Source organism: Bacillus rossius, chromosome 6, assembly GCF_032445375.1.
Source record: "Bacillus rossius redtenbacheri isolate Brsri chromosome 6, Brsri_v3, whole genome shotgun sequence".
NCBI classification, from domain to species: domain Eukaryota; kingdom Metazoa; phylum Arthropoda; class Insecta; order Phasmatodea; family Bacillidae; genus Bacillus; species Bacillus rossius.
Genome location: NC_086334.1, coordinates 83,470,520 through 83,498,195, shown reverse-complemented (window position 1 = coordinate 83,498,195; position 27,676 = coordinate 83,470,520). Strand labels below are relative to the sequence as shown.

The following is a 27,676-nucleotide window of genomic DNA, read 5'->3' as shown; positions in this document are numbered from 1 at the left end:
ATGAATTTCAACTTTGATTACTAAATTTTGAACATTGTATTTAAATTTGTTGGGTAATTTTAAATTCTATTGGATATTGCTAGTATAATACTATTTCGAGAATAGTCTGGAAGGTAAAGAAGGAAGAGCGGACAGGCGCGACACTCTGGCGCCAAAAAGTTATGTTTCACCTTGTAAATGCGTGTTTGGGATTTACGAGTCACATGGACGCACAGCTGTAGCGACCGTCGAGAAGGTTCTCTAGAGGCTACCACTAGCCAGCCAATCAGGGCGAGCTCTGGCGTGGAGTGATGCGCCCGTCCGAATTTCCTTATATGGTCATGTTTCTGAATTCTGTACTCTGATTGGTCTGTTGGCCCACGGGGTTGCTTCCCTTGTCTTCACCTTTACAAGGGAAGGTAGTCTCGTCGACCAAGCCACTTGTCGCTCGATCGTCGCCGAACGCGATTACGTCGTCGGAAACTCACACAATACTATGGAAAGTCACTAAGGGACAACTTTACGCCTAGGGGCTGGGGCCAGGCCGCAATTTTTCAACCTAAATTCATTATTTTCGGACAATTTAATTAGTAATTTAGGCTCTAGGCGTCGGCATCGGCCCGACTTCGCGTGATTCCAGTCCGTGATCGACGGAACCTTGAGTTATGTAGTTAACCAAGGGACATTACTAAAATATTTTTTTTTTGGCGAGTTACAAGACTCCTCGACCATCAACGGCAAGATATATGGTGCTGTGGTATGTATTTGGACCTCATCCTATCAAAATTCAAAGACATCGTAAAAATTTGTATAAGAAAAAACAAAAAACTGTGCAAGTAACAAAGCTTTCGAACTAAATTCATTTGTAAAATGATGCCATGTAACAATGAGAAAAAAAATTTTTTGAATTGGAAAAAAAATAAACAAAGGTAATTTAATAAACACTTTTATTTCCAAATTAAAATTATAAATAAAAAAAATAAAAAAAAACATTGAACGAAACCATTGTAATGAAAAATTCCTAAAGAACATTGTTTGTCTTTTGTTACGTTTCTCTGTGTGCTTAGCCGAGCCACACATAGAACGTAAAAATTTTACCTCCATTTCAGCTGTGCAAGCATCACTTTTATTTTTTATGCGTATACTATGGATTGTAAATTGAATTCTTTAGAATATTTAAAGGTTTTCATTATATGAACTGTGGTTTAATATGTGCCAAAAGAAGTATTTTTACCATTTATCTTTTTTTTTTTTTTTTTTAGTGGTATGAATGTGTGAATTTTTTTCTGAGAGGCTGGTTAATTAAATAAAATCACTTAATTTTTTTACCAAGCAATATTGCTACGATTTATAATGTGGGGAGAACTTGGTTCATAAAGGATAGCCCAATTATTTTTAATTACAGTTCTTATTAATTAATAATATTTACATAAATAGTTGTTCTTAAAAAGACCAAATTACCAATTACTCACACTTAAAAATGTTTATCGTCAAGTCACTCCTTGTCTGCCAAGTTCCAACAGTCCTCACTCCTCACTGGGCCGAACTCCTCATGCAACTCTCGCCGCACTCCTCGCCGAACTCCGTCGCCGCACTCTCACCGGGATTCTAGCCACCCTAAGAACTGTCGCTGCACCCGCGGCACTCTTGCCTTTCTCAGTTGCGGGACCCTCGCCGCCCCAAGTACTCACGCACCCAAAAACTTTTGTGGAGTCCAGCATCCCAGCTTGAGTACCTAGGGGCGTCCTTCTCGAAAAGACGAGAGCGGCTGATGATGAGTCACGTCATCCCGGGCCAACCCGATGCCTGAACAGTCCAGTCGTGTTACTCCGCACGACAAGGCTGTTCAGCTATGGATAACGGCGCCGTGGCAGGACGATGCGCAGGCTGGGGAGGGGAGATAGCGATGACCCTTGTAATCCGGCCAGGCACGCGTGGTAGTAGTATGCGTTATCAGGGTGTCGACCAATCTGGAAAACAGGGAAATGTCAGGGAATTTTATCCTATCCTCATAAAAGTCTGGGAAAATCTCAAGGCACCTAATAATTATTTTACTAAAATGTACAATTGCTGCTTGCTTGCGCATCAGTATTTTCTGTTGACGTTTTTCTAGGACGTTTAACAAATTTATTTGCGTAGTACCGTACTTTCCGAAAGGGTGTGCTAGTGATCGTTTCGTTTGTTCTGTGCCAGAGGCAGTTTCTTGTTATGTTTTGGTAATGGATGCCAGCCGAATTTGTGTGTGTTACCCGTGATCGACCCATATGTTATTATTTTAAAGTATATTGAAGCACAGTGTGTTACATGAAAGTGAATAGCATTAGGCCTATTTACGAAGCAAGTTTATTTCGCAAACAACATGACCATAGAAGAGAACAAATTTTTTTGTAGGCTGTACTGGTACATTATGGTGTGATGGATGTTTACATGCATTGTTTGGTTTCGCTGTTTGTGCAATGGAGGTTCTTCAATTATAGGTAAGTTCTTATGATAAAATTATTTGTAATGTTTTATGTATGTGAGATCTGGCATGATACGACAGAGCTGGGAAAGAATATAAAAATACAGTCAAACCTCATTATTGCAAACCTGAAGAGACCATAATTTTAGCACTTTGTAATAACGAGGGTTTGTATTAACCAAACTATTAGGATATAATGACAAAAAAAATTGATTGAACTTTAAATACCTATATTTACAGTCATAAAGAAAATTATATACATTGTTGGTTGTATAAGCTGGCTTCACTACATGCATAACAATTTGTCAACACTAAAGAAAACAAACACAATGCAACACTTACAGAATAAATGATAATACAGTACAAACTTCAATAAACTTGCATTCATAACACATTTTCTATTCAAACATTTGGTTTAAAAAAAAGCATCAATTCTGGTTTGCACAATTTTTTTCTTATAAGCATTGTTTACCACATTACAAAGCTTATCAAAGGCCAGAAGTGTTTCAGTGCCAACATCATCAACATTTGAGAGAACATTTTCCAATGTGGCTAAAGCACTGTTGGCATCCTTTCTACTTGGTAAGGATGAACACACTTCATCATCTTCGTTGTCCTCGCCTTCAATTTCTCCAACACTTGCCTGCACAGCACAAGACTGAGCCTTGTCAAGACACATCAGCTCATCATTCACTAGTGCTGCACTTGTTGCCACATTGTCATCAACTTGGACAAACTCACTAAATGGCTCCTGAAATTGAAGATGATTCTCAAGTAGGTCCCATTCTTCCACACTGAAATCCTCTCTCTCTTCTTCCTGAGCCTGAACTTCACTGCCACCAATACCAGCTTTCCTGAAGCAATTCGAAATGGCGACAGGTGTAACTGCATCTCATGCCATTACAACATTTTTCATAGCATCCAAAACATTCCACTTCAAGTTTGCCTCATTTTTAACTCAATCTGACGAATCAAGTACGAAGTGAGACGAGTCCTGTAGTTTTTCTTAACGCTTTGGATAATACCCTGATCCAAAGGTTGCAGGAAACTCGTTGTGTTGGCTGGGAGGTACATCAATGTCACATGCGACAGCTCAAGTCCTGCAGAAGAGTGAGCGGCACACATGTCTAACAGCAGTAAAATTTTCCTGTTTTTACAAGCCATTCGTCTTTTGAGTTTGATTAACCATTTCTGGAAAATTGAGACGGTTACCCAAGCAGCTGAGTTGACTTCATAATCACATGGGAGGTTGCTGATATTCTTGAAACATCTTGGTTTTTGGAATTTTCCAACAACAAGGGGAGAAAGTTTAGTTTTGCCACTTTGGTTACAGCACAGCAAAACAGTTATACGTTCTTTGCTGTGTTTCCCTCCATGGCACTTTTCACCCTTTACAGCCAAAGTCTTGTTTGGTAACAAGTTATAGAAAACACCTGTCTCATCCATGTTGAAAATATCATCTTGATCGTACTGATCAAGTATTGGTTGAGCAGTCTGTATCCAATCTTTAACTTTGGTCGTATCTACTGCTGCCGACTCCCCACACATAGTTTTGCCAACAAGATTGTTGCGATCCTTAAACTATTGTAGCCAACAATTGCTGAACTTGAAGTCTTAAATTTCTAACCTCAATGCTAGGTAGTCTGCTGTCTTCTGAATCATAGGTCCAGAAATTGGCAAGTTTGCTGCACACATTTCTTTAAACCACTGCAACAAGGTAGCTTCCATTTCTTGATGTTTTGGACCTCGCATTCTTTTTCTTGTTGATAATCTGCTTGAACTTGCAAAAGCCGATTCAATCTTTTTACGATTTTTTAGTATTGTCGACAACGATGATTGCGGGATGTTAAATTCTCTCGCAATTTCAGTTTTCGTTCTCTCTCCATTGTCTACTTCTTCGATAATTTTAACTTTAACTTGCAATGTAAGGTCGTTGTGTTTACGTTTCACAGTTATATTACAAAACAACTCACTCTCAAAATTGAGGTCAAGACACACGTGCATGAACAATGGAAAATATCAGAACTTTTTTCCATAGATTGTATAAACTTCTACGTATGTACACTTCCGACGAATAATATTAATAAGGTATAGAGTTCTTTTCGTTTTCTGTTTACAACATGACATCTTTTCTAGTTTAGTTACTAACATCGCCACTAGAGTTGAACTTTTAAACTTGTTTTTCAACCATTTTGCACTGTAGGATACATACATATATCTTTGGAGAAACGTTTGTTTACATGACGGTTATAAAGACGTGATTTACTTTAGACTTCGGCGGTGAAATTCGTATTAACCATTTACTTCTACACGTTAAAAGCTACTTGAGGGATCAAAACAACTTCGTAATTCATATTGTCACGTCTCACTTTAACGGGAGGGGGGGGGGGGGGGGGGGGTTTCTCTTCTTAAAACTGTAGCTCAGATAAATTATAAAATCAAAACATTAACTAGCCGTAGAGCTTCTAGGCACTGGAATCATTTTAGTAGGCTCATTCTTATACAAGAATTGAAAAATCAGGATACTGAGAAAAATAAAATAACCCTAAAAACAATAGAACACATACATTTATTAAAAACAATAAATAAGGATGACAAATGAGGTAGAACCTTCCATGTCCTCTACAAACAATAAATACCAATAAATAAATAACTTAATTAATACATAAATACAGGGATTATGTTTCCATTATTATTTATTCTTATCATTTCTCCCAGGCCACTTAGTGATGCTAAACGTCATTAGTTAATTCCGCAACTTCATTATTAAAATCATCAAGAACATTCACTACCACGAAAAGGACTTTAAAAATTATTTAGTTTATGTATATATCGTCATCATAAACATGAAAAGAAAAGGATCCCAATACAAACAAATTACAGAGTTTATACTTGAAAATAAAAAGGAAACTTTAGTTCTGAACTCCTTACACGTTAGTAAAACAAAGTTTTTAAAAATAATTATTTAAGAGAGCAACTACTACACCAAACGAGAATTTTAAAGTTAACTACGAAGAAACATGAAGTTGCGGAAGGCTAGGACTCCAGCATCACGCGGACGCCATTTCAGTTTCCTCACCTAACCATTACCACGTCGACGCACGGCCGGGCAGCATTTCCACAGGATTTCAGCCCCGCGGAAACATTTTACGTCTCTTTTAAACGATTTGCTTGGCCGCAAAACCCCTACGGGGAAAAAATCCTGACGGGAAGTTTTCCTGTGTTTTCCAAACACGTAAAGTTATTACAACAAGCCGGCCGCGCACTGCCCACGCCGGGATGTCCACCAGATTGTGACACTGGTCTGCACACTGCGAGTGCGCACAATTTTGTTCTCAGCTGGCTTCAAGTCTGCACCGTGTTTCTCTAGAACGGCAGCAACCAACGCGTCAGCTAGCCTGGCTGAAGCGCGGTCACGCCTGCGTCCCCAGACGCACTCTTCCAGCCCCGCGGAGACCCAAATTACAACATCTGAGCGTGAGGGAAACCAAGTCCCGAACTAGAGAAAACATTTAAAATTGTGTTTCCAACAAATAAAATAATTAAATAAATTAATGATAATTTTGAACCACGTGACATCATTAACCGTATTTCGTATTAAAAGTACTGAATAACGTAGGAAAGCATACTTTATTTTTGGGACTGTGAAAGTACTTCGCATAAACTGGAATTTCGTACTAAGCAGATTCGTATTAATGATGTTTTACTTTAGTTGTGTACGCTCAATGCTTTTTTATTACGTTTTTGACCAAAGTATAAACGGCCATCTACTTCTTTTAGTTTGCTGTAAATGTTTGGGCGTTACTTTTTTTTTGAACCAGAGTTCCTTAATTTTATACAGTTTCAATATAGAATAAATACTTTCCAAGCTCCATACAAATGTTTCAAAGGTGTTATTTTCAAACACAATAATATTACAATGTTAAATGTATACAATAAAATACATGCTTATGATTGGTTTGTGCACACGTCCCAGTGACATTTATTTTCAACTAATGCATTATTTTTTTTTTATTGCAGTGACATTGAATTCACTATGGAGTATTAAGAAGGAAAGATGACTACCAGTAGTAAAAAGGCAGTTTTCGATGAAGACTAGCTGCGCCAGTTCACGTGAATTCGACGAATACTAAATCCTCATTTTGCGTTATGAATCATATGCAATAAAAGCTTTAGTTTCAGCAACATGGAAACGAGAGCCATCACAAGCCATCTGAACAGTGTTAAGCACAATAAACTTTTCTCCAGCAGTCAGACTTCAATGTCCCTAGAAGCAGTTTTACAGTTAAAGGTAGAAGAAGATCCTGTAGTCTATCAGAGTGAGTGTTTTTCCCGGTCTACATCTTCACCACATCGAGTAACTGTAGCGCAACCACTTACATCAGCTGCATCATCTTACTTACCTACACTGGTTGAAACAATGCAGCCAGCTGCACAGGAAAGTCTTGCCTTTACGTCTAGAGGACTAATGTTATACTTGTTGAATGATGATGTTACAAAAGCTGAAACTGTCTGGACTTTAGAGAGCATTGCTACACATTCATCGATGAGGGCTGCTGCTAAAAATGTTGGAATTTTTAGCTACATGTTCCCTTATAGCCAGATTGCGATAAATATGAAGTTACAGCGTGACAAGCTTAGATATTTGACTACATATGGCTTAGCGCCTTATTTTAAAGACCTTTTACAAGGCACTGTTGATAGTTGTGAACACTTTGTTCTGGGCTTTGATGAATGGCTGAACAAAGTGGCACAGAAGCAAATGGACATCGTTTCTGGAATTCTGTTACAGAAGAAATGAGCACACGGTACCTCATGTCTGCTTTCTTTGCCTGTACTACTGCTAGTGATTTACTAAAAGAGTTTAGAAATCTTTATATACCCTCAGTGAAAAAAAGATCTTTCAGTTGTCTATGGAGGCCCAAATTTGAATTACAAGTTTTTGACTGATTTTAGTTTGGAACATACGAAGGATGATCCTACTGCTTCTGTCATCATACAACTGGGCAGCTGTGGTCTTCATACAGATCACGGAGCTATTAAAAGTGGCATTGATGAGACACAGTGAGATATTGACAAGTTCCTTAGGAATGTATACTACCTGTTCAATATGTCTCCTGCCAGACGAGCCATCTGTAATCAGCATTCAGATTCCGCAGATTTTCCATTGAAATTATGTTCTGTGCGTTGGCTTGCTAATGCAAATGTAGCACAGAAAGCAGTCAGTATTTTGCCACTTTGAATACTTTTGTGAAAGGCATAGAGGGTGAAGGGAAATCTCCAAAAATTGATAGTTTCAAAACTCTTTCTGCTGCTATTAAAGATCCCCTACTAGAAGCAAAGCTTGCATTCTTCATAACCCTGGCCAATCAGTTTGAATATTTTCTCTATGAATTTTATTCAGAACTACCTTTGGCCCTTTTTTGCACAGTGCTCTCACATCTGTTTTGAACAACATAAGACAAGGTTTGTAAAAGAAGAGGTACTTAAAACAGCAAGTAGTCCTAAATCTATAGATGTAAAAGATACTAAGAATCTAAAATCATTAAAAAAAAATTATGTAGGGTTTTTATGTTGTGCTGCACTAAAGAAGTTGCCAAAATCTGTGAAAGACCTTCAGATTATGGAGTTCCGTTTTGATTGTCGCAAAGCATAGGCAAAAATGGTGTCAAATTTGTTGGAACGTAGTCCTTTAGCTTATCCACTGACAAGAGCAATTACATGCTTTGATCCTTCTGTCACAGCTGATCCCAAACTTCTAGTACGGCGAATGACTTCTCTGCTTGACATTCTGACAGAAAATTGTTGGCTTCGATGATCGTGATGATGATCATGATTCTATCACATGGAAACTCCAACATTGAACGGGCTTTTTCTGTAAATTCTGAGTGTTTAATGATGAATCAGAAGGAGACCTCATTGATTGCACTGTGTATCGTCTATGATGCTGTCCTATCCTATGGTGAAGTGAAAGATGACTCTATCAACAGACTCCTTATTCATGCGGCCAGAAATTCTCGAGTGAAGTATGCAGAGGCGAAAGCTAACGAGTCCAGTAATGCTTGTTCCAAGGAAACATAAAGGAGGCAGAAATGTATGCTGAAGTTGCTGTGAAAGACTTGAAGAAAAAAAAACTATATTGCTGGAAGATGCTTCAAAGAAAGCAAGTTGTTTGGAAGCTGAAATAGACACTGAGGAATAAGTAATTTTTCTGTGTAGTGCTGCGTTATTTCAGTGTGGTCATATGTTTGTGTGTGGATTAGTACAAATGTTGGGATTACATTTAAATGGTATTGTTTATCTATATGCATAATATTTTATTGCTTGAAATGCTTAAACGTATTGTGAAAGTTAAAACATTTGTATTGCATGGTAAGTACACTATTGTTTACTTTGCCTTTAATTCAAGTATTAATTTTTTGCAAACATGTTACAATGCACCGAAGGTACTGTTCAGTTAAATATATAACGTTTTTTGTTTCCGTATAGGTACTGTTATGCAATCGCACATGCACAAGCACACTCCCATACCAAAACTAGGGAAACAAAATTTTAAAAAAACATTTTCCAATTTACAAGACAAGTCATGGAAAATCACAAATTTAGGTCTGGAAAACAGGGAAAAGTCAGGGAATTTTGTAGAGCTGGTTTTGTAGACACCCTGGTTACGTCAATGGCAGCCACGTGATACGCGCATGATGCCTGTAGCCTGGCAGGGCCGCGGCCTGGTCTCTCGCGTTCCTAACAATATTTACTGTTTCAAACTATGTTATCCACAGGAATTAAAACTAGCTTATTTTGTTTTCATTAATCTATTACCTTAATTAGTATGTATAGAATTATCTAGTGAGTCAGAAATGCATTAATTTTATAACAATTTTTTCTGAAACTTTAATCAGATAAGATTTTTTTATCTAGTCTGAAGTCTCAGATTTATTGTTAAGTTCATCTTGATTTTCCTTTAACTACAAAAATCCTGTCACACTTGCTTTTATTTTAAATTTGAAAAACAATTATTTATTTTGTTTCATGTTCTCACACTTGCATTCTGGTGGCAGGAAAAAAATGTATAGGACTATTGACTACTACAAAAAACACAGGCACTATTTTGCTTTAAAAAAAAACACTTTCATGAGGTAGGTGCAACAGCTCATAAATCGTTTGTCAAAACAAAATCAATATACCACGATGGTATATTAAAATTAATTAATACTGTATTAATTTATGGCAAAACAGACATTGCTTGTTTAAAACAAATTAGAGAGACATTTATGAAAGTGCAAATTTGAGAGAAAATTTGGTATAAATGTGTTTATAATATTTTGAAAACTAATGGGTTTGAAAATATTTTGAAGTTTACAAAAAAATGTTGTCCTAAGTCATTTAATTTGCATGAATAAAAAAAAAAGCATACATGCACAAGTGCACATGCACAAGTGCACATGCACAGTCAATCACATGCAATTGCACACACACATGCACATGCACACACATGTATGGGCACATGCATGAATACACATATATTCACAATCAGTTAGCACACTTTCTGAGTCTCTCTGTCCATTTTCAGTGTGTGTCTCTCTGTATGTCTTTCCGTGTGTGCTTTTCTCTCTCCTGTCTTTTTTGTGTTTGTCTCTCTCTGTCTCTATCAAACACGCATGCACCTGCAAATGCTCTCACACTGCACTCCCCCTTTCTTCCGTGTGTGTTTTTATTGGTTTTTATGGCATGTTTGTGTTATTGAACATGTGTTTCTTTTCTTGTTTTTGTATACACCAATACACCAAGCCCTCATTTAGCATGTCTTCAGATTGCACGAATTCATTTAGGGCGATGTTAATTTTACTGCCCCAGTCTTGAATAGCATGTCTGTACATGTCAGTTAGCGCGAAATCTCCACAGACAAAAAAAGTCAGGCATGACGCCACAATGTCTGTTTCAACTTCTGTAAACAACAAATGTGCCATGGCATACAGTTAGCCATACAAGGGGGGAAGAGATGCGCGCGCAGGTCTGACTACGCTATCGGCTGTTGTACAAACATCAGCTATGGCAAGTTAAGTTGCAGTTATGGAGTGCAAAGGACCAAATGTTTTTACGTCCGTATGCTGCCGTGTCGTACCGTTGTCGCCTGGCCACAAACTGGACCGTGAACTCAGTCCAGCCAGTGGCAGGGAATTCACTCAAACAAAAGCAACGTCGCCCATTCATCTGCTGGTAATTGTACATGCGTAATCACCTGAAGTTGGAATCATAGTGGCATCATGGCTTCCAAGTGAGAGCTTAATGCATCGTGTTCAAGTATTTGAGATTAAACTAGAAGTATTACAGCGTGCAGATTGTCATGAAGGCCACATTTATGTTGGTCACACTTTAGTTTTTAGCCAGTTAACTGTGCGCACAATCGTACAAATTAAGGACTCTATCAAAAGTTTATATAAGTCTGATGCTATTGGTTGTACTAGCTGGAATATATTTGACGTTAGATACCAGAACAGAAATGAACAGATAATTCACATGGAAAAGGTTGTTAAATGAATGTTGCTATGAAAAAAATAATCATTGGCTTGACAGGATTGGTGTAAACCAAGCGGTAAAACACGAATAAGCACTTCAATTTTTGAAAAATTAAAATTATATCGGTTTTACTGTCAGTAAAGGATGGTTTGGAAAGGTACGCGACATGAGTTGAAGGTCACACCCGGGCGGGCAAGTCAACCAGCCAACTGACGATAAAGTACATAACCACGTATATCCTGTTACGCAGTGACATATTTATCTTATGAATTGTTATTCTATGCATTTATATTACGTAAAGTATATTTTCCTAAAAAATTTTGGAACACATTAAATAAATTAGTATTGCTATTTATGGAAACTAATGCTTCATAATTCACAATTTTAAATAACACAAACATTTTTAGCAGGGTTGGCACGTTTAAAACAAAATGTTTAAAACAATATGTTCAAAATTGTTTTAAACAATACACTCTGATTAAAACAAGTTTAAAACACAATGTTTAAAACATTCTGTTCTAAACATGTTTTTTTATATGTATTTAAAAAAAGTTTTATTTCTTACGAAAACGAAAACTGAATATTGACATTTTCATCGCAAGCATCACTGTCTCATTGTAAGTCACCAATTGTGATAAATATCCAGACTAGGATGAGAAGTTTTGAAGTGAAACACATTCCTCACGTAAACATAAAATACCAGCACTGCTTGGGGTCAAACCAGTCATACCTTTTAGGGTGCCAGTTCCACTAAGTTCATCTAACCTAATTAAAATATGTTTTTGTTAGTTAAGTGCACGGAAAACAGTTACAAGTTTGGCAGCCTTCTCTGTTCCTAGCCGGTTCCTTACAGTACTATGCACAAACCCGACTGTGGAGAAAAGACGTTCAATACCAGCTGACGAAGCCACTGCACTGTGTAACTGATGTGCCAGGTTCAGAGTTGCATGATGAGTACTTTTCTCCAAAGCCATCCACCATACTAGGGGTTTAATCTCTTTTAGTGTTACAGGACTGAATAAGTACTCCTTGAAAGGTGAACTTTTTGCCTTGTACTTAATAATAGCCGGAATGGCTACAGTCAGGGAAAACCGGGCAATGTCAGGGAATTCCATATTCAAAAATGTGTAGCAATATACCTTACACCTGATGGAACTTCTGCTGAAACCATATGTGCAAAACATATTCTGGTGGTTTTGATTAAAATTAATATTAAAAACAAAAAAAGTTAAACTTAAAAAAACTCTTTAAAACATGTCAAACTGTTTAAAACAAAAGAAAACAGTTTAAAACAATAAAAAAACATGTTTTTTTAATTTTTAAAAAAAAAACTGTTTTATTCCCAACCCTGATTTTTAGAAACACATTAGTCATGCTAAGTGGGGGATTAGTGTATAGAATTTTTAAAAAATTTTTTTCACATTATTATGCAAAATTTGTACATTAAATCCTTTTTCAGTATTTATTACTGGTAATTTTTGTACTTTTTTTTTGTGTTATGTATTTATTTTGATATTTTTTTTAATCAGTTAAATGTTATTAGTTAATATAAGAATTTTAATGTCATTTTTTAGTATGGTTTGTATTCTGTACCAGAAATGCAATTATGTTTTCCATATGTTCATTCACCTTTTGAAACTTCATTTTTAAGCTACTTATTCTAGTACAGACCTAAAAATTAACAACACATTTTAGGATGTTTACATCGGCTAGTGTCTTGTTGTCATTTGGCGCATCACATAATTTGATAGCTCAAGAAAAGTATGTAGTCTAGTCTAACATATGTGACATAATTAACCTTATCTTCAGAAACTAAGGCTTTATTAAGCACAAAACATGACTTAGATATTTACATGAATTAATACATAGATTTGAATAAGAGGTAATATTGAAGGTTAAACAATGTTCATGCTAAGAGGTTAAAACCAATATCACCACATTCGCCCCCTCTTCATTTAAGGACATAGTCCTTGAGATATTCAGAAGGTCTAGTGGTGCGGGAAGATCTCCGGAGTGGAGGTTGAGGTCTGGGAGGAGATCTGGGTGGAGTCCGAATTGGGTTCACTTGAGGTAGGTCTTGATCATTCATGTTCTTCGCAGGTGAATCTTCTGGAGTGAGGTTCAGCTGGGTGTCTTCAGATGCTTCAGTGTGTTGATTAGGATCATCAGCGAGGTTTGGAAAATTCACGTCTTCTAAGTTAGGTTCATTGTTGACAATATCCCCTGCAGGAGCAAGATGCCTGAGGTTGACTGTTGTCTCCTTACCATCTGGAAGTTGAACCAGAGCATAGTGAGGGTTCGCCTCAAGCAGAGTTACTTCTTGCACCAGGGGGTCATATTTACTCTGACGGACGTGATTCTTCATTAGAATTTTCCCTGGTGTAGTAAGCCACGAAGGAAGAGTAACTCCAGAACTGGCCCTTCTCTTATGGTAGAACATACGTTCGTGGGGTGTAGCGTTAGTAGCAGTACAGAGCAGTGTGCGGATGGAGTGCAACGCTTCAGGTAACACCTTCTCCCACTGCGTTATCACGAGTCCCTTCGTTTTCAGCGCCAGCGATACAGTTCTCCATATTATCCCATTGTAACGTTCTACTTGGCCATTTCCACACGGATTGTATGGTGTAGTACGACTAGTATCAACTCCATTGGAATGTAGGAATGATTGAAGTTCTCTGGATATAAAGGATGTGCCTCTGTCTGTGTGAATGTATGAAGGATATCCGAAGAGTGTAAAGATCTGATTTAGTGCTTGAATGATGGTTGTGGAGGATAGGTCGTTGCAAGGGATGGCAAAAGGGAACCTGGAGTACTCGTCGACTACCGTTAACAGATATTTCCGAGGAGTGTTGGATGGTAATGGTCCCTTAAAATCAACGCTGAGCCGTTCGAAGGGTGCGGTGGCCTTGATGAGGGTGCTCCGCTTGTTGTGAAAGCGAGGTTTGATTTCGGAGCATGTTCTGCAGGAAGACGTGACTCGGCGTATCTCGTCGATGGAGTAGGGAAGGTTCTGATTCTTCACTCAGTGAGCCATCCGGGTGATCCCTGGGTGACACAAAGCCTTGTGGTAGTGGACAAGTCTGTCGAAGGTATGGAGCGAGCCGCAAGTCCTAGAGAGAGCGTCAGCCGCCACGTTCTCCTTCCCCAGTCTGTAGATGATGTCATAGTTGTAAGGAGCAAGTTCTAACCGCCATCTTGTAAATTTTTCGTTCTTGATTTTACCAGGATGCCGAATGTTAAACATGTAAGAAATAGACTTCTGGTCGGTTATAAGTTGAAACTTTCTTCCTATCAAGTAATGCCTCCACTTCCGAAGGGCTTCAATGATCGCATAAGCTTCCTTCTCGACAGCTGAATGGTGTTGTTCGCTCTTAGTGAGGGTTCTCGAGAAGAAGGCTACTGGACTCTTGTTTTGAGTCAGAGTGGCGGCGATGGCGACGTCAGAGGCATCTGTTTCGACGCAGAATGGGATGTCTTCCTCTACGTTAACGACGAAGGATTTAACTATGCAGTTCCGTAAATTGTTGAAGTCTTGGATTAGTTCAGGGGCCATAGGAAATACTTTACAGTTCACTAATCTACGTATTTTATCTGAAAATTTTGGAATCCATTTAGAATAATAAGCGAACATCCCTAGTGCTCGTTGCAAGGATGCTTTGTTTCTAGGGATATGGAAATCAATCAGTGGCTTAAGTCTGTCGGGATCTGGTTTGAGTATATTGTTTTCGATGAGATAACCGAGGAGCTTAAGAGACTTCAAATTGAAATGGGATTTTTCTTGATTAATGGTTAAATTATATTTCTTGCAGACGTCTAAAAATTTTCGTAGATTGGAGTCGTGTTCAGATTGGTCTTTTCCGCTCACCGTCACATCGTCCAAGTAGATGTCAACTCCTTGTAGTCTTTCTTTGGTCTTGATCTCGTCCATCTTCCTCTGGAACGCAGACACTCCATTGGTGACGCCCATTGGTATACGTTTGAATTGCCAGAGTTTTCCTGCTGCCTCCAAGGCGGTGTACGGCCTGTCTTCAACCCTTATTGGTATTTGATAATATGCGCTCTTGAGATCTATTGTGCTGTGGATATTATATTTAGCTACATCGGAAACTATTTTCTCTATGGAAAGGATTGGGTAAGTGTCTAACATCGTGTATCGGTTTATAGTCAGAATAGTCGACGACCATACGTTTTCGATGTGTTCCACTCACGACTAGTACCTGCGCCCTCCAGGGCGAGTTGCTTTCTTCAATGACACCGTCAGAGAGAAGTTTTTCTATGTGGGATTGAATGTATTTTTCGTCTTCGTTTGAGTGTCGTCTGGACTTGATCGCGATAGGTCTACAATTTGGTGTTAAGTGTTCGAAGAGGGTGGCCGGACCGACTTTGGCACATGCTAAGCTACTGATTTGCAGTTCAGGTTTATTACCACCAAAAACTATCGACAGAGTGGAATGCTACTTAAAGATATCGTGCCCTAATATAACATCTGCGCAACAGTTGTTTAGAACGTTAAGCTTTGTTTTTCTGTATATATTGTCCGAGATTTGTAAATCTACGGAACAATAAGCTTTTATAGGCATGGCCAAAGAGGACGATGCCATAGCTACTTCAGATGACGTAGCATATTGTTTTAATTTATGTTTGGAGACAAAACCATCATTTATATAACTCTCCGAACTCCCCGTGTCTATTAGCCCTTCAGCTGGAAAACCATTTACTTTCAGTTTGACAATGGTTTTGGAAAGGCTAGTTGGAGAAGCAGCTGATGTTTTGAAAGATGTTGGTTTGGTCTTACGATTACGATTAGATTGGTTAGTAGGGAAAACCAGAGACTTAGCAGGAAGGCAAGCAACAGTTTAGAAGTCATCTGTGTCTTGAGGAGAGTCAGGTAAGGCGGCAGTACGATCTTTGGGCTTAATTGACCTACAGACTTTTGCATAATGGCCTTTCTTACCACAGAGTTTGCATGTAGCTTCTCGCGCTGGACAGGAAGAACGAGGATGACGAGGGAACCCACAGAAGAAACATTTCTGACTACTGCTGGCTGCGGTTACAGGAGAATTTGGTTGCTGAACCGGCTCAGTTGAGGCTAAAGGTGTCTGGCTAGGAATATAGAATTCAGAAATTATATGAGCTGATTCTAATGATCGTGCTTTTGCAAATGCTTCATCCAGGCTAAGAGTTGCGTTTTCTAACAAACGTCGGATACTGTTCGATGAGAGACCTTTTATAAATGCATCTCTAATGTATTCGTCCCTATAAGCCGCTGCTTTAACATCTTTGAACTCGCAGTCAGAGCTAAGGAGACGCAAAGATTGTAAGAATTGATTTACATTTTCATCAGGTTGCTGGTGTCGGCTCATTAGTTTATGCCTTGAAAATATTTCATTCTTAGGTTTAATAAAGAGTGAATCTAGCTTTTCGATTGCAGACGCATAAGAAGTACATTCGCTAATAAGTTCGTATATACTGTGACTCACATGATTGTAGAGTAGTAACAGCTTATCAGCTTCAGAAGCCTTGATTGATGCTGTGAAGACTTCGAATGTTTTCTTCCAGTGATTCCATTGTGAGGAGCTTTTCCCAGTTGTGTGATCTGCTTCAAATCTCTCGGGCTTGAAATACTTGTCCATTGTTTGTATTAAATGTTTCTTGATAGAATGTGCTTAATAAATTGACATAATAAACCTTATCTTCAGAAACTAATGCTTTATTAAGCACAAAACATGACTTAGATATTTACATGAATTAATACATAGATTTGAATAAGAGGTAATATTGAAGGTTAAACAATGTTCATGCAAAGAGGTTGCTAAGAGGTTAAAACCAATATCACCACAATATGTAATTTTGTTCATCCTGTGAAATACATTTACAAGTTTTATAGGTTATTAACATTATTGTATTTGAGTATGATGATGATACCATAATACTTGTGTCTGAGCACAAAGATCCAAGGCATTTTCTGGATTAAAGTAATGCCACAATGTGCTAAACCAACTTCTTGTGACCAAATGAAAGCTAAGAAACTACACTCACAAACCAAACCAAATCATATCTAGTGTTTCATTTAGCAGTACATCTTCATAACATTGATAACTTAAAGGTGGTTATATGATGCTTTGGGAGATGTTCTTATTGTTGTTACTCTTTTAATGTTTTAATGATAACATTGTATTCATTTTGGCTCTGAAGAAAATTAATGGGTATGAACTATGTTTATGTGCACATTTTCATTTACAGTGCAAACAAATGGTTATGTTTCGTATAATAGGTTAACTTTACTCAATATCTCAAAATACATGTAAATGAGTTATCCCAAGGCACCAGTAGATCAAAGCAGTATATTTTACCAACTATTTATCAAAATTAAGGTCAACTATTAAATAAACTAGTAATGTAGAATCCAGGTTATCTGAATATATATATAATTTCCCATACATCAATGATTCCAAACAAAAAATCTTACCAGGTGTGACAATGAACTTTCATGTTTTAAATTTACATTATTTAAAACAAATATTCTTCTACATACTGAAACATGCGTTTAGCAATGTTACAGATTATAGCATCCCAATTTTTATATTTAAAAGTGAATATGTGTGTGTGTGTGTATATAAACTGATATCGCCGGTGGGGGTAGAAATCCCGGCAGCTCAGATGGGTGGTAGGTGGCCCGGGGGATCAAGCCTAGCGCAGGTGTGTCGCTGGCCCGGAGAGTACCGCAGTGGAACGAGATGACGAACCTGAGGAGTTCCTCGCCGTGTTGCGTCCGCGAGCACGCGTCTCCAGCCGTCCACAGCAACACTCGCCACTCCTGCGATACTGGCGATACGACAATCCCGCTCCCCACACTGCCTGCGTTCCCACACCTCTTTCCTTTCCTTCAACACTCTTCCACGCACGTGCACATCGGGGCAAAGAGGTGGCAATGTGCAACAACGCCCTAAGCGATTGGGAGGAGCACTTGGGGCGACGTCAAAACATTAGGTGTACAATCTTTTAATATCATATGACTTCAGAAATCAAATAAAGTTAATATTGCTAAGGCTAATAAATAAATATGAACATTTATTCGAGATTTTTTTAACAAACAGGTTTCCTCTGAAATTATTTAAAGTTATAATTCATATACGAAAAGAATAGAAAGTTGCACAAAACTATAGAAAGTGAAGTTACGTTAATTTACAATAATAATAAAATATTTATAAGTTAAATTAAGTTGTAAATATCAAATATTAGCAGAGTAAGCCCTAAATTTAGATTCTAATATGTCCAATCTACACAATAAACACTTTATTTAACAAATAAGAACACACTATTTACATACCATTGGAATAACATGCATAATGTATGCACAGATTGGAATATATCAGTCGTCGTCCTCTTTCGGGTTTTATCTTTCGTCAAGACAGTAGCAATGGAATTTGAACTCTCTTCTGCAGTCCAGAACAGTAATCATCAAAATATCTAAAAATTTTGGTTCACCAGAGGTCGCACTGGAACTAGGGAGTCATAACTGATGCTCAGAACTCTCTGCGATACTTTGTACGTTGTTAAAATTCTTGAATACATGAGGGTGTGTCTCTTGATTTGATAATTCACACCAAATTACAAATCAACTGTCACTTTTCAGTATTCCTTTTAAAAGTATTATTACGTTGCACCAATGTTAGCTATTTGCGATAGTTATAATCGCTGTTGAATCTTCTTTAAAGAAACAGTTCAATACAATTTTCTCACATACAGCACATGCTGATCTATTTCATTATTCAATACTATCATTAAGTAGCTGGTCTTGTAAATATTCTGGAGGTTTTTGTTTTTACAAAACTGAGTATATCAATGATAAATCAATTGCAGTTCTAAATGATGGCTTATTTACATATGAACTTCACAATGGTCAGTCAGATACTAAAAATGTTTTAAAAGAATAAATTTGCTTAGCCCTGCTATCAACAGTTTGTTATCCAAATATAAATTACTTGCTGAAATTATACGTACACAAACATAAAATTAAATTTCGCTAGCAGAGCGCAGCTGGGTATTGACTAAAACAATATTTTTGACATGAATTTCCTGTATGTCTTTAATTTTGGGTTGGGCGTCATGTCATCTGAGGATTCGAAACCATTTAAAACTCATTAACTATGAAAGCTACAGAGTTGAAGTAAATATATCTTTGTAGAGCAGACTTTGCTTGTGGTCATTGTGTACAACTCACCCGGTTAACATTTGCAATGATGACCCAATCAGCATTGGTGGGGAGCATCAAATTGAAGTCCGTGAAAACTGCAACTCCGAAAGTAATACACCAATTTGCGTGATTTAAACTTTAATTTGCTTGCAAGTGAGAAGTGAGTAGTGTTAGTTCGGTGGAATAACTATAAAGTTACTAACTTTGATATTGGAGCCATTAATGGCAAAATGCCTTAGCAAAAACAAGTTATGTTGGAGAAAAGAAAGAAAACAAGCAAAATTGCCTGAGCAGAAGCAATTAAAAATGCAGAGAAGTGTCATAGGTATCAAATGAAGCAAAAAGTAGCCGAGAGAAATAAGCCCCCGAACGAGGCTCTAGTGAGCCTCAGCTGTCTACCTCGACAGAAGTGACCGGGAATGTGTAAATGCAGAAAATTGTTCAGTAATAGACGTGGATGTTCTTTCTGATGATTCTGATGATCATCAAATTCATGACCAAAAATAAAGCAACAATAATTTTGTTAAATTATTTTATTTGTTTCATACACATAATTTCTGTTCAGCACAATGGAAATTCATTAAACAAATCCCTGGCAGCTGTAGCCCAAAATTCAGCGTATTCAATATATTTTTTTTACTTAAATTATTAGTATTAGTATTATTATTATTATGTGACCCTGATTAAATTAACTGCAATTACAATAAACTTGGAAATATTTCTCCACAACACTTGTTTATTGACATTTTGATCTAAGATTTTGTTTTGTTAAATATTATCAAAATGAGGAAATAATGTGCAGGTATCAAAGTAGGTCACTTTTTTCATTGAAAGTCTCTTACTTTATTTTTAAAAAATCCTTTTTGGTCACTAAATATTGATTGAAGTTACTTTTCTCAATTTTTGCCAGTCCCAAAATGCTGCATGTACTACATAAATGTAAAGCTAATTTAAAAAAAAAATATTTTGTTTAGTCTATTATCTTCAATAAAAAGTTCATTTGGCAATAAATGTCAAGTGGAGACCATAACCATGTGTCTACTATTTAAATAACTGTTGTCATTTGTTATGTGTGATTTTTTTTTGTAATTTTTTTGCTATTATAGAATAGTGAATGTGTTCTTTTGTGTAGTTATAAATCCAAATTTGCTTTTAAAGAGAATTTTATTATAGTTATTGTAATGATACTCATGAAGATACTTGATACATGCTTGTGTTATTTAAATAATTGCTTGATTTCATGATATGCTATTCACTCGGTTATTATTTATGGCTAAGGTGAATTAGAGGCTTAAGAAGAGGAAATAAAATAGAGAAACTTGATAAAAGAAAGAGCATCTATATTTTAACTGATGAAGAGAAGGTTAAGTGTTTTAGATAAGAGGAAGAAGAAAGAAAAAGTGCTGCAAACAAATTATTTTAAGATGCAAGTGTAATATTAAAAAAAAAAAAAAAAGGCAGTTGCTCAGAAGAACTGATGCTTGTTTTAATTTAGTACATCGAAGAATCCTGAATATAACAAAAATTGTGATGTAACAATGAATTACAATAGCATTATTAAATCAAATAATAATCTGAAAATGAAATTTTTTTACTTCCTAACATTGTTTGTATTATAATATTTTTGTTATGTCCAGGATATTTCAACGTACTAAATTAAAACAGCAAGCATCATATACCACAGGATCAATCATACCGAATCATGACATCAAGATCAAGGAATAAACTTGGATACATGATACAGAATAATACCAATTACATTAAAATGACAACTGTATGGTAACTTAATACATACGTACTTGTGGTTTTTTGGAATTATTATCCTTTATTCATCCAAAATATTGAGAAATAATGTCAGTGTTGTTTAAGGAAACTGTGGAATTAATCTACTCAATTTTGAAATGTCATTAGATTAGAATGTTGCTATGACTGCTTAAAACAGACAATTTTTTTCAGACATAATTTCTTTCTACTAATAAAGGTTCAGCGGTTATTTTTTAAATGTAGTGTATTTATGACTAAAATTTTCTCTAGTGTTTTTAACTTAACTTTGATTATAATGCTGCAAAAATATTTAAAAATATAAACTGCGTACCAAATTTAACACTTACTCATCATTTCATATCTCTGTGCTTGAAGAAGACTTTGTGAGAATAAATAACATTGTTTTCTGGCCCAGTGGATGCCTGATCAGTCCTTTTTACGGGAAACTGCATCCTGAACAAATCACTAATAATGGATCTACGTCTGCTTCTGGACGGGCCAACGTCAATCCTGAGATTACATCTGCGTCGGCGTCTGCTTCGACGACTACACTTATGTCTGAGTTGAACTTATCTGCGTCTAATCCTTCCCAGGAGCCCGGAGGAGCTCCATAAATCTTTATTTGTGGCTGTTTCTCCCAAAGAGTGGGTAATCTTCTACCAAAATGTGAGAGGACTCAGGACTAAAGCAATTGAATTTTCAAATAATATTTTACATACAAACTATGATATCATTTGTCTCACTGAAACCTGGTTTACGTCAACGTCTATAAACTCGCACTATTTTAATGATTCTTATCACGTATTTAGAACCGATAGAGACCCTTCTTTAACACTAATGAATAGAGGAGGCGGTGTTTTAATTGCAGTAAATAAAAATAAATTCAAAAATGTATTTATTACTCATGAATACGACCATTTGGGAATAGAAGCCATTTGGGTTAAAATTAGAACCAATCGTAAAAAATATTTAACACTTGGTAATATTTATTTACCACCTCAAATTACTCCAGAAACTTATGCTCTTTATTTTACACATCTGGAGGAAAAATTAAAAAATTTCCAAGATGACATTTTACTCTTAGGAGATTTTAATGTACCTGGAGTTGATTGGTCTCACTTTCACACTTCAAATATTACTCAAAATTCTATAAAATCTAAAGCATTTGCGTTAATCAGTTTTGTAACCACTTTGGGTTTGAATCAGTTTAACTATACTCAACCTCCTACTCGTCTACTGGATCTTTGTTTCACTAACTTAGATCTATGTACTATAAATAACGCTCTTGATTATCTTGTTAAAGAAGATGTTTATCATCCAGCACTTTCTGTAAACTTCAAATTGGAAATAGTATCTAATGTTCAAAGTGATTCTGCTGTGTTTTTAAATTATAAAAAGGGTGATTTTCTTGGTCTAATCACTGCATTGAAAAATCATGATTGGTCTGTTATCTATAATAATACTTATGACGTAAATACTATGGTGGATCACTTAACATCCACTATGCATGAACTCATAAATATGTACGTATATTCCGACTTCTGCAAATTGTAAATCCAGGTTTCCTTTTTGGTATTCTAAACAACTCATAACATTATTAAAATTAAAAAAACATTATGATAAATTATATAAAAGAAATTTGAACCCTCATTACTATTCAATGTTTGCACATTTTAGGAAAGAGGTAAAAAAACTGTTAATTAGAGATAAAAAATATTGGTTAGAAAATATAAATAATAAAATAAACATAACCCAAAAAAATTCTGGAATTATGTTAGGATTATGAGGAAAGGCTATGATCAACAATTATCACTTAAAATTAATGACTCTGTAACTAATGATTCTTCGCTGATGGCCAACAGCTTTGCAGACTATTTTGCTAGTGTCTATTTAACTCCTACCAAAATTAATTATTCATCTACCTTCTCCTCAAATAACCACTTCATACCCATGTTACTCATTTCTGAAAGTCTTGTTCTTTGGAGTATAAAATCCTTAAAGTCCTCTCTCTCAACTGGTCCTGACGATATTCCCAATTTTATAATTAAAGGTTGCGCATTTATTCTTGCACCTATTCTTCAACATATTTTTAATATTAGTATCTCTAGTGGTATTTATCCCACTAAATGGAAAACTGCCAAGGTTATTCCTATCCATAAGAAGGGTAACAAGCTTGATGTTTCTAACTATAGACCAATCTCACTATTGAATGGGTTTGCTAAAATTTTCGATAAAATTATATGTAAACATCTTAATTTTAATCTAAAAACTTGTTTCACTGAGGCTCAACATGGTTTTAGAATTGGAAAAACCACCACAACGAATTTAGTGTCGTTCTTAAATCCAATTTACTCTGAAGTTATCACTCGTGGTCAAGTTGATGCTTGCTACTTTGATTTGGCCAAAGCTTTCGATACTGTAAATCATCAAATTCTTCTTTCTAAATGCTCTTCTTTTGGACTAAGTGACAAATATATAAATTGGCTTACTAGCTATTTAACAAACAGAAATTTCTTTGTTGCAATAAAGAATATAAAATCAACTCTATATACTGCACCTTCTGGTGTTCCTCAAGGTGGTTCTCTTTCTCCCCTATTATTTAATATTTTCATTAATGACATTATTCTTCAACTTAATTACTCTACTGGGACTCTATTCGCTGATGATTTAAAGATCTATCGAAAAATATCTTCGTATCATAATTGCTATCTTCTTCAATCCGACATCTCTGCAGTGGCAAATTGGTGCAACACAAATTTGGTACAGCTTAATAAAGATAAAACTACCATTATATCATTTACTAGAAAATACTATCCTATCTGTTATAGGTACAACCTTGACAATTCTCCCATACTAATAACTAAACATGTTAAAGATCTTGGCGTACTTTTGGATTCTAAATTATTCTTTCATTTACATACTGATTCACTTATTTGTCACTCTAATAGAATTCTTGGTCTCATCAAGTACATCACCTTTCATTCTACTAATATTGATTCAGTTTTATCCTTATTCATGTCTTTAATCAGATCTAAACTTGAATATGGCTCTATTATTTGGAATAATTTAAATTTAACTGACATTGGGAAATTGGACAAAATTCAAATGAAACTTGGCCACTATATAATACAAAAAACCAATAGTTCAATCAACTTAAATAGTCTTCTAGGATCACTTAAGGATAGAAGAAATGTTCTTGATGCTCTATTTATTCATAATTGTTATTATAATTACCTTAATTGTCCTTATGTCCTAGAATCAACCGGTATTAAAATTTCTTCCTTTGTCGCAAACCACCTTTTTTATGTACTTTCAATAAAAGGAATGATTTACTATATAGATTGATTTCTAATTATAACAAACTTGTTAATCATTTTGATCAAACCAACAAAAAAATTTGCCTTAAGAACATCTTATCTAACTTCTAATATTTTATTATATTTTTTGACTTCATTGTATTTTAGTTTCCGTGATATTTGTATTATATATATATATAATTTTATTTTTTTTGTATTATGTATTTACCATTTTTTTTTTGTTGTTGTCCAGTTTGTATTATGTTTGTCCATGTGTCTTTGTAACCTCTTTGTATATATGTATGGTGTCTACCACTATGGCCTTAGCTGTTGGTAGACATGTCACAATTTTAAATAAATAAATAAATAAAATTATAATTATCTCAGAAAAAATAATACAACATGAACTTATGTACAAAAAATAAGGTTAATAATAAGACTTTATTGTTACCATTTTGTTTCAGAGCTTGGTTATTCTTTTTATATACACGCACAATATATACACATACATATATATATATAAATATCAATTTGTAACATTATTAGTTTTTTTTAGAAGAACTATTTGTTCATTATTTATGTTAACTTTTTTTATTTATTTTTTTAACCCTTTTGCAAATGGTTGTCACTTTTTAGTCACGTTTGTAAACTAAAAAGTTCCTTTTTACACTATTTTAGGGAAGGTAAATTACTTTGAGAACTGAATGTGATATTTGCTTACAACTAAAAGTTTGTAAAGAAATTATTACTTTAAGTGCTAAATACATGCTAAAATATTTCTTTAAAAGCTATAGTAACAAAAAAAAATTAAAATTTATATATATATATATATATATATATATATATATATATATATATTAAATTCACAAACATTGAGGGGGTTTAATGTATTCAAGAGGCTTAACACCACTTGTTACATTCCTGGTTGGCCCGACACAACAACCCAAAATAGTAACAAATTACTTGAAAACCTGATTTTTGTATGCAAGAACTTTAATATTATTTTCAAATTACTTCTTTTAACCAAATTTAGTTATTTGGAAAAGTTTTTATTTTGAAAAATAAAAGTTTAAACTTCCTATGTTTATTTTTTTTCTTCAAAAAAAACTCAACATACATGTGGTCCCAATGACAGTTTAGTCTTTTGATCAAAATTTGTTAATTGAAAAGTTTTTTTTTTTTCAAAGAAAGACAAAGTTACCAATAACACTTCCAGTTGATTAGCTTCATGCCGCTCGATATAAAAAAATGAAGTCCCATAGTTAAGATTACTTAACTAGGTACGTTATCCCGCATAATTATCCTGTGGTTGGGGTGGGCAGGGTGGGGGGGGGGGGGGGGGGGGGAAGTCTTTCTGGGCTGATGCCCGGAGTCAAATTTCTGATTAAATTCAGTCTGAAATTACAACTAACAAACAAAACTGTTGAAACTCGGCCTAGCCTAGACCAGCAGGCATTACATTGTCTCTTAAGCAATTCTCATCAGAAATTCATGAGTTGCCGACGACACAGCCGCACACTGAGACAATCGAGCAACAACTCGCTTGCACCACACAGTTACCTTCCTTTACAGAGTTAGAAACAAAGGGAGACAACCCCGTGGTCAGCCTGGCCAATCACAACCCAGAACCAGATACTTAACCATATATGGAAGGTGTGTTACCGAAAATTGTTCTCTGCAAGTCTGGCAATTCACGTCACACCACATCATTGATAGTTCTGATTGGGTGGCTGAAAAGCGCCTAGCGAAGCTTCTCAGGTATTGCTGTGCTGCCATGCACCTACGTGATAGGTTTTCCAGCGACATTTTTCTTAGATACACAACCAAAAAAAAATACTTCAGGGTGCCAAAGTGTACCATTGCTGTCTTTCTCTCATTCAAACCTTATGGAACTTTTAAGTTTGTCCAAACCAAGTGTTGCGTGTGTTAAGAGCCAAAAACAAACCTATAGAACAATAGAATAATTTATAAAATACGTATTACTATATATATGTAAAACATAACCAAAATTAAAAATGATTAATTACTTTTTATTTTAGCACAATCAAAATACTTTAATGCCTATGCAAAGAAAAGAAATGGGATAACAAATTAATTATGAACAATAAAATATTACGCAAATTAGTTAAAATATTTTTAGCAGAGAGCATGTCACACACTATACATCAGTTGAAAGTAAATTTATGGCTTAAGTATCAATGACCGAATGTAATTTTTTTTAGCATGGAAATGTATTCACTTCAGGGTTTGTGTGTTAACCATTTTGTATTTGTAAGTGAAACTTCAAATATGTGTGAAATAAATAACATCATAAATATTGGGTTTAGGTTTGATGTGTTCAAGGAATGAGCCCACCGTTTTTGCAGATAAACGTAGTGTATTGATAATCAGCATGAATCCAAAGAAAAGGGTATTCTCACATTTGGATGTGAGTCCAACATGATAAAAGACAGCTGTGTTTCATCTACTAGGGACTATCTAAGAGTGCTAACCCATGTCGTGAATAATGACCGAAAGATTAGCTTGACGTGTATTACAATCATTCGAACAGAAAGAAAAAAAAAATTATTTTTACTAACAAAAGAATTACTATTACAAAATTTAGGCAATGTTCAACAATGCACTTTTTTTTACTTAGAGTCTTTGGCAATCATTATTAAATATATTGAATTCTAAACTTGAACTTTTGTCACTAATCACATTGAAGAACTATACTTGACTTTTTTCTTGTACTCAGGCAGAGCCCATGCAGATTTAACTCACATTGTTCAGGCCATCCGCCAGGTTCGGAGGTTCTGTGCTGATGACGTTGAGGAAGTCAGTCGCTGTGGCAGTTTTGACAGCTCGTTCATACAGCGGGGGGGGAGTAGTGGCTAGGAATACCAGAAGCATCGGGAAGGTGTGAAGGGAGAGGGTGAAGTAAGGAGGGGCAGGCAGTAAGAATGACTTGGAAAGAAGCGCATGAGCATGATTGGCTCAAATGAAAATGTTTTGACTGGCCATACCATTCAAGAAAGCATCTATTGAGTTTCTTTGTCAAAGCATTATTGTTTATATTGCTGTTTTTTTTCTTCTGCTCATGTACTTTGTCATAGTTTTACAACTATAGCAAAAACATAAAATGTGCTAAATAATTATATTTTCTTTAAATCCAAAATTCTTTATAATATTTTATTAATAAATTACAAATTACTCTATTCTTCACAGATCTAAAAGTAAATTATAATTTGTAAGACAATTAAAATGTTGCAGCAGACCTGAAAGTATTAGTTTCCCTTATTTTAAACCAAAATTTATAATATTGAAGTATCTTTATGAATTTACAGGGGAATGTCATTTTAAAGTATCTCACTTTATTTTATGAATTTTTCACTTTCAAGTATCCGTATGTATTTTTAGGACCAAAAAAGTTGTTTTAAATTTAATGTTTATTTTGTTGTTTATGTTTGTTATATGTTATGT

General features: G+C 35.5%; 2 protein-coding genes and 1 long non-coding RNA gene across 4 annotated transcripts in view; 1 reads left to right on the top strand and 2 right to left on the bottom strand.

Annotated features, from left to right (window-relative positions):
• Window positions 1-27,676, bottom strand: part of LOC134533339 (uncharacterized) — a 176,104-nt gene that overhangs the window by 22,416 nt on the left and 126,012 nt on the right. The window lies entirely within an intron of this gene.
• Window positions 1,372-27,593, bottom strand: LOC134533341 (uncharacterized). The gene is made up of 2 exons (XR_010075313.1): window positions 26,978-27,593; window positions 1,372-1,949 (listed from the first exon to the last, which is right to left on the bottom strand). It is a non-coding gene; the product is annotated as an uncharacterized LOC134533341 (long non-coding RNA).
• LOC134533340 (multidrug resistance-associated protein 1-like) overlaps window positions 2,343-27,676 on the top strand; it is a 180,125-nt gene continuing 154,791 nt past the window's right edge. For both annotated transcript variants that reach the window (XM_063370863.1, XM_063370862.1), the window contains exon 1: window positions 2,343-2,456. The gene's annotated coding sequence lies outside the window, so the exon portion shown is untranslated. The remainder of the gene's footprint in view (window positions 2,457-27,676) is intronic.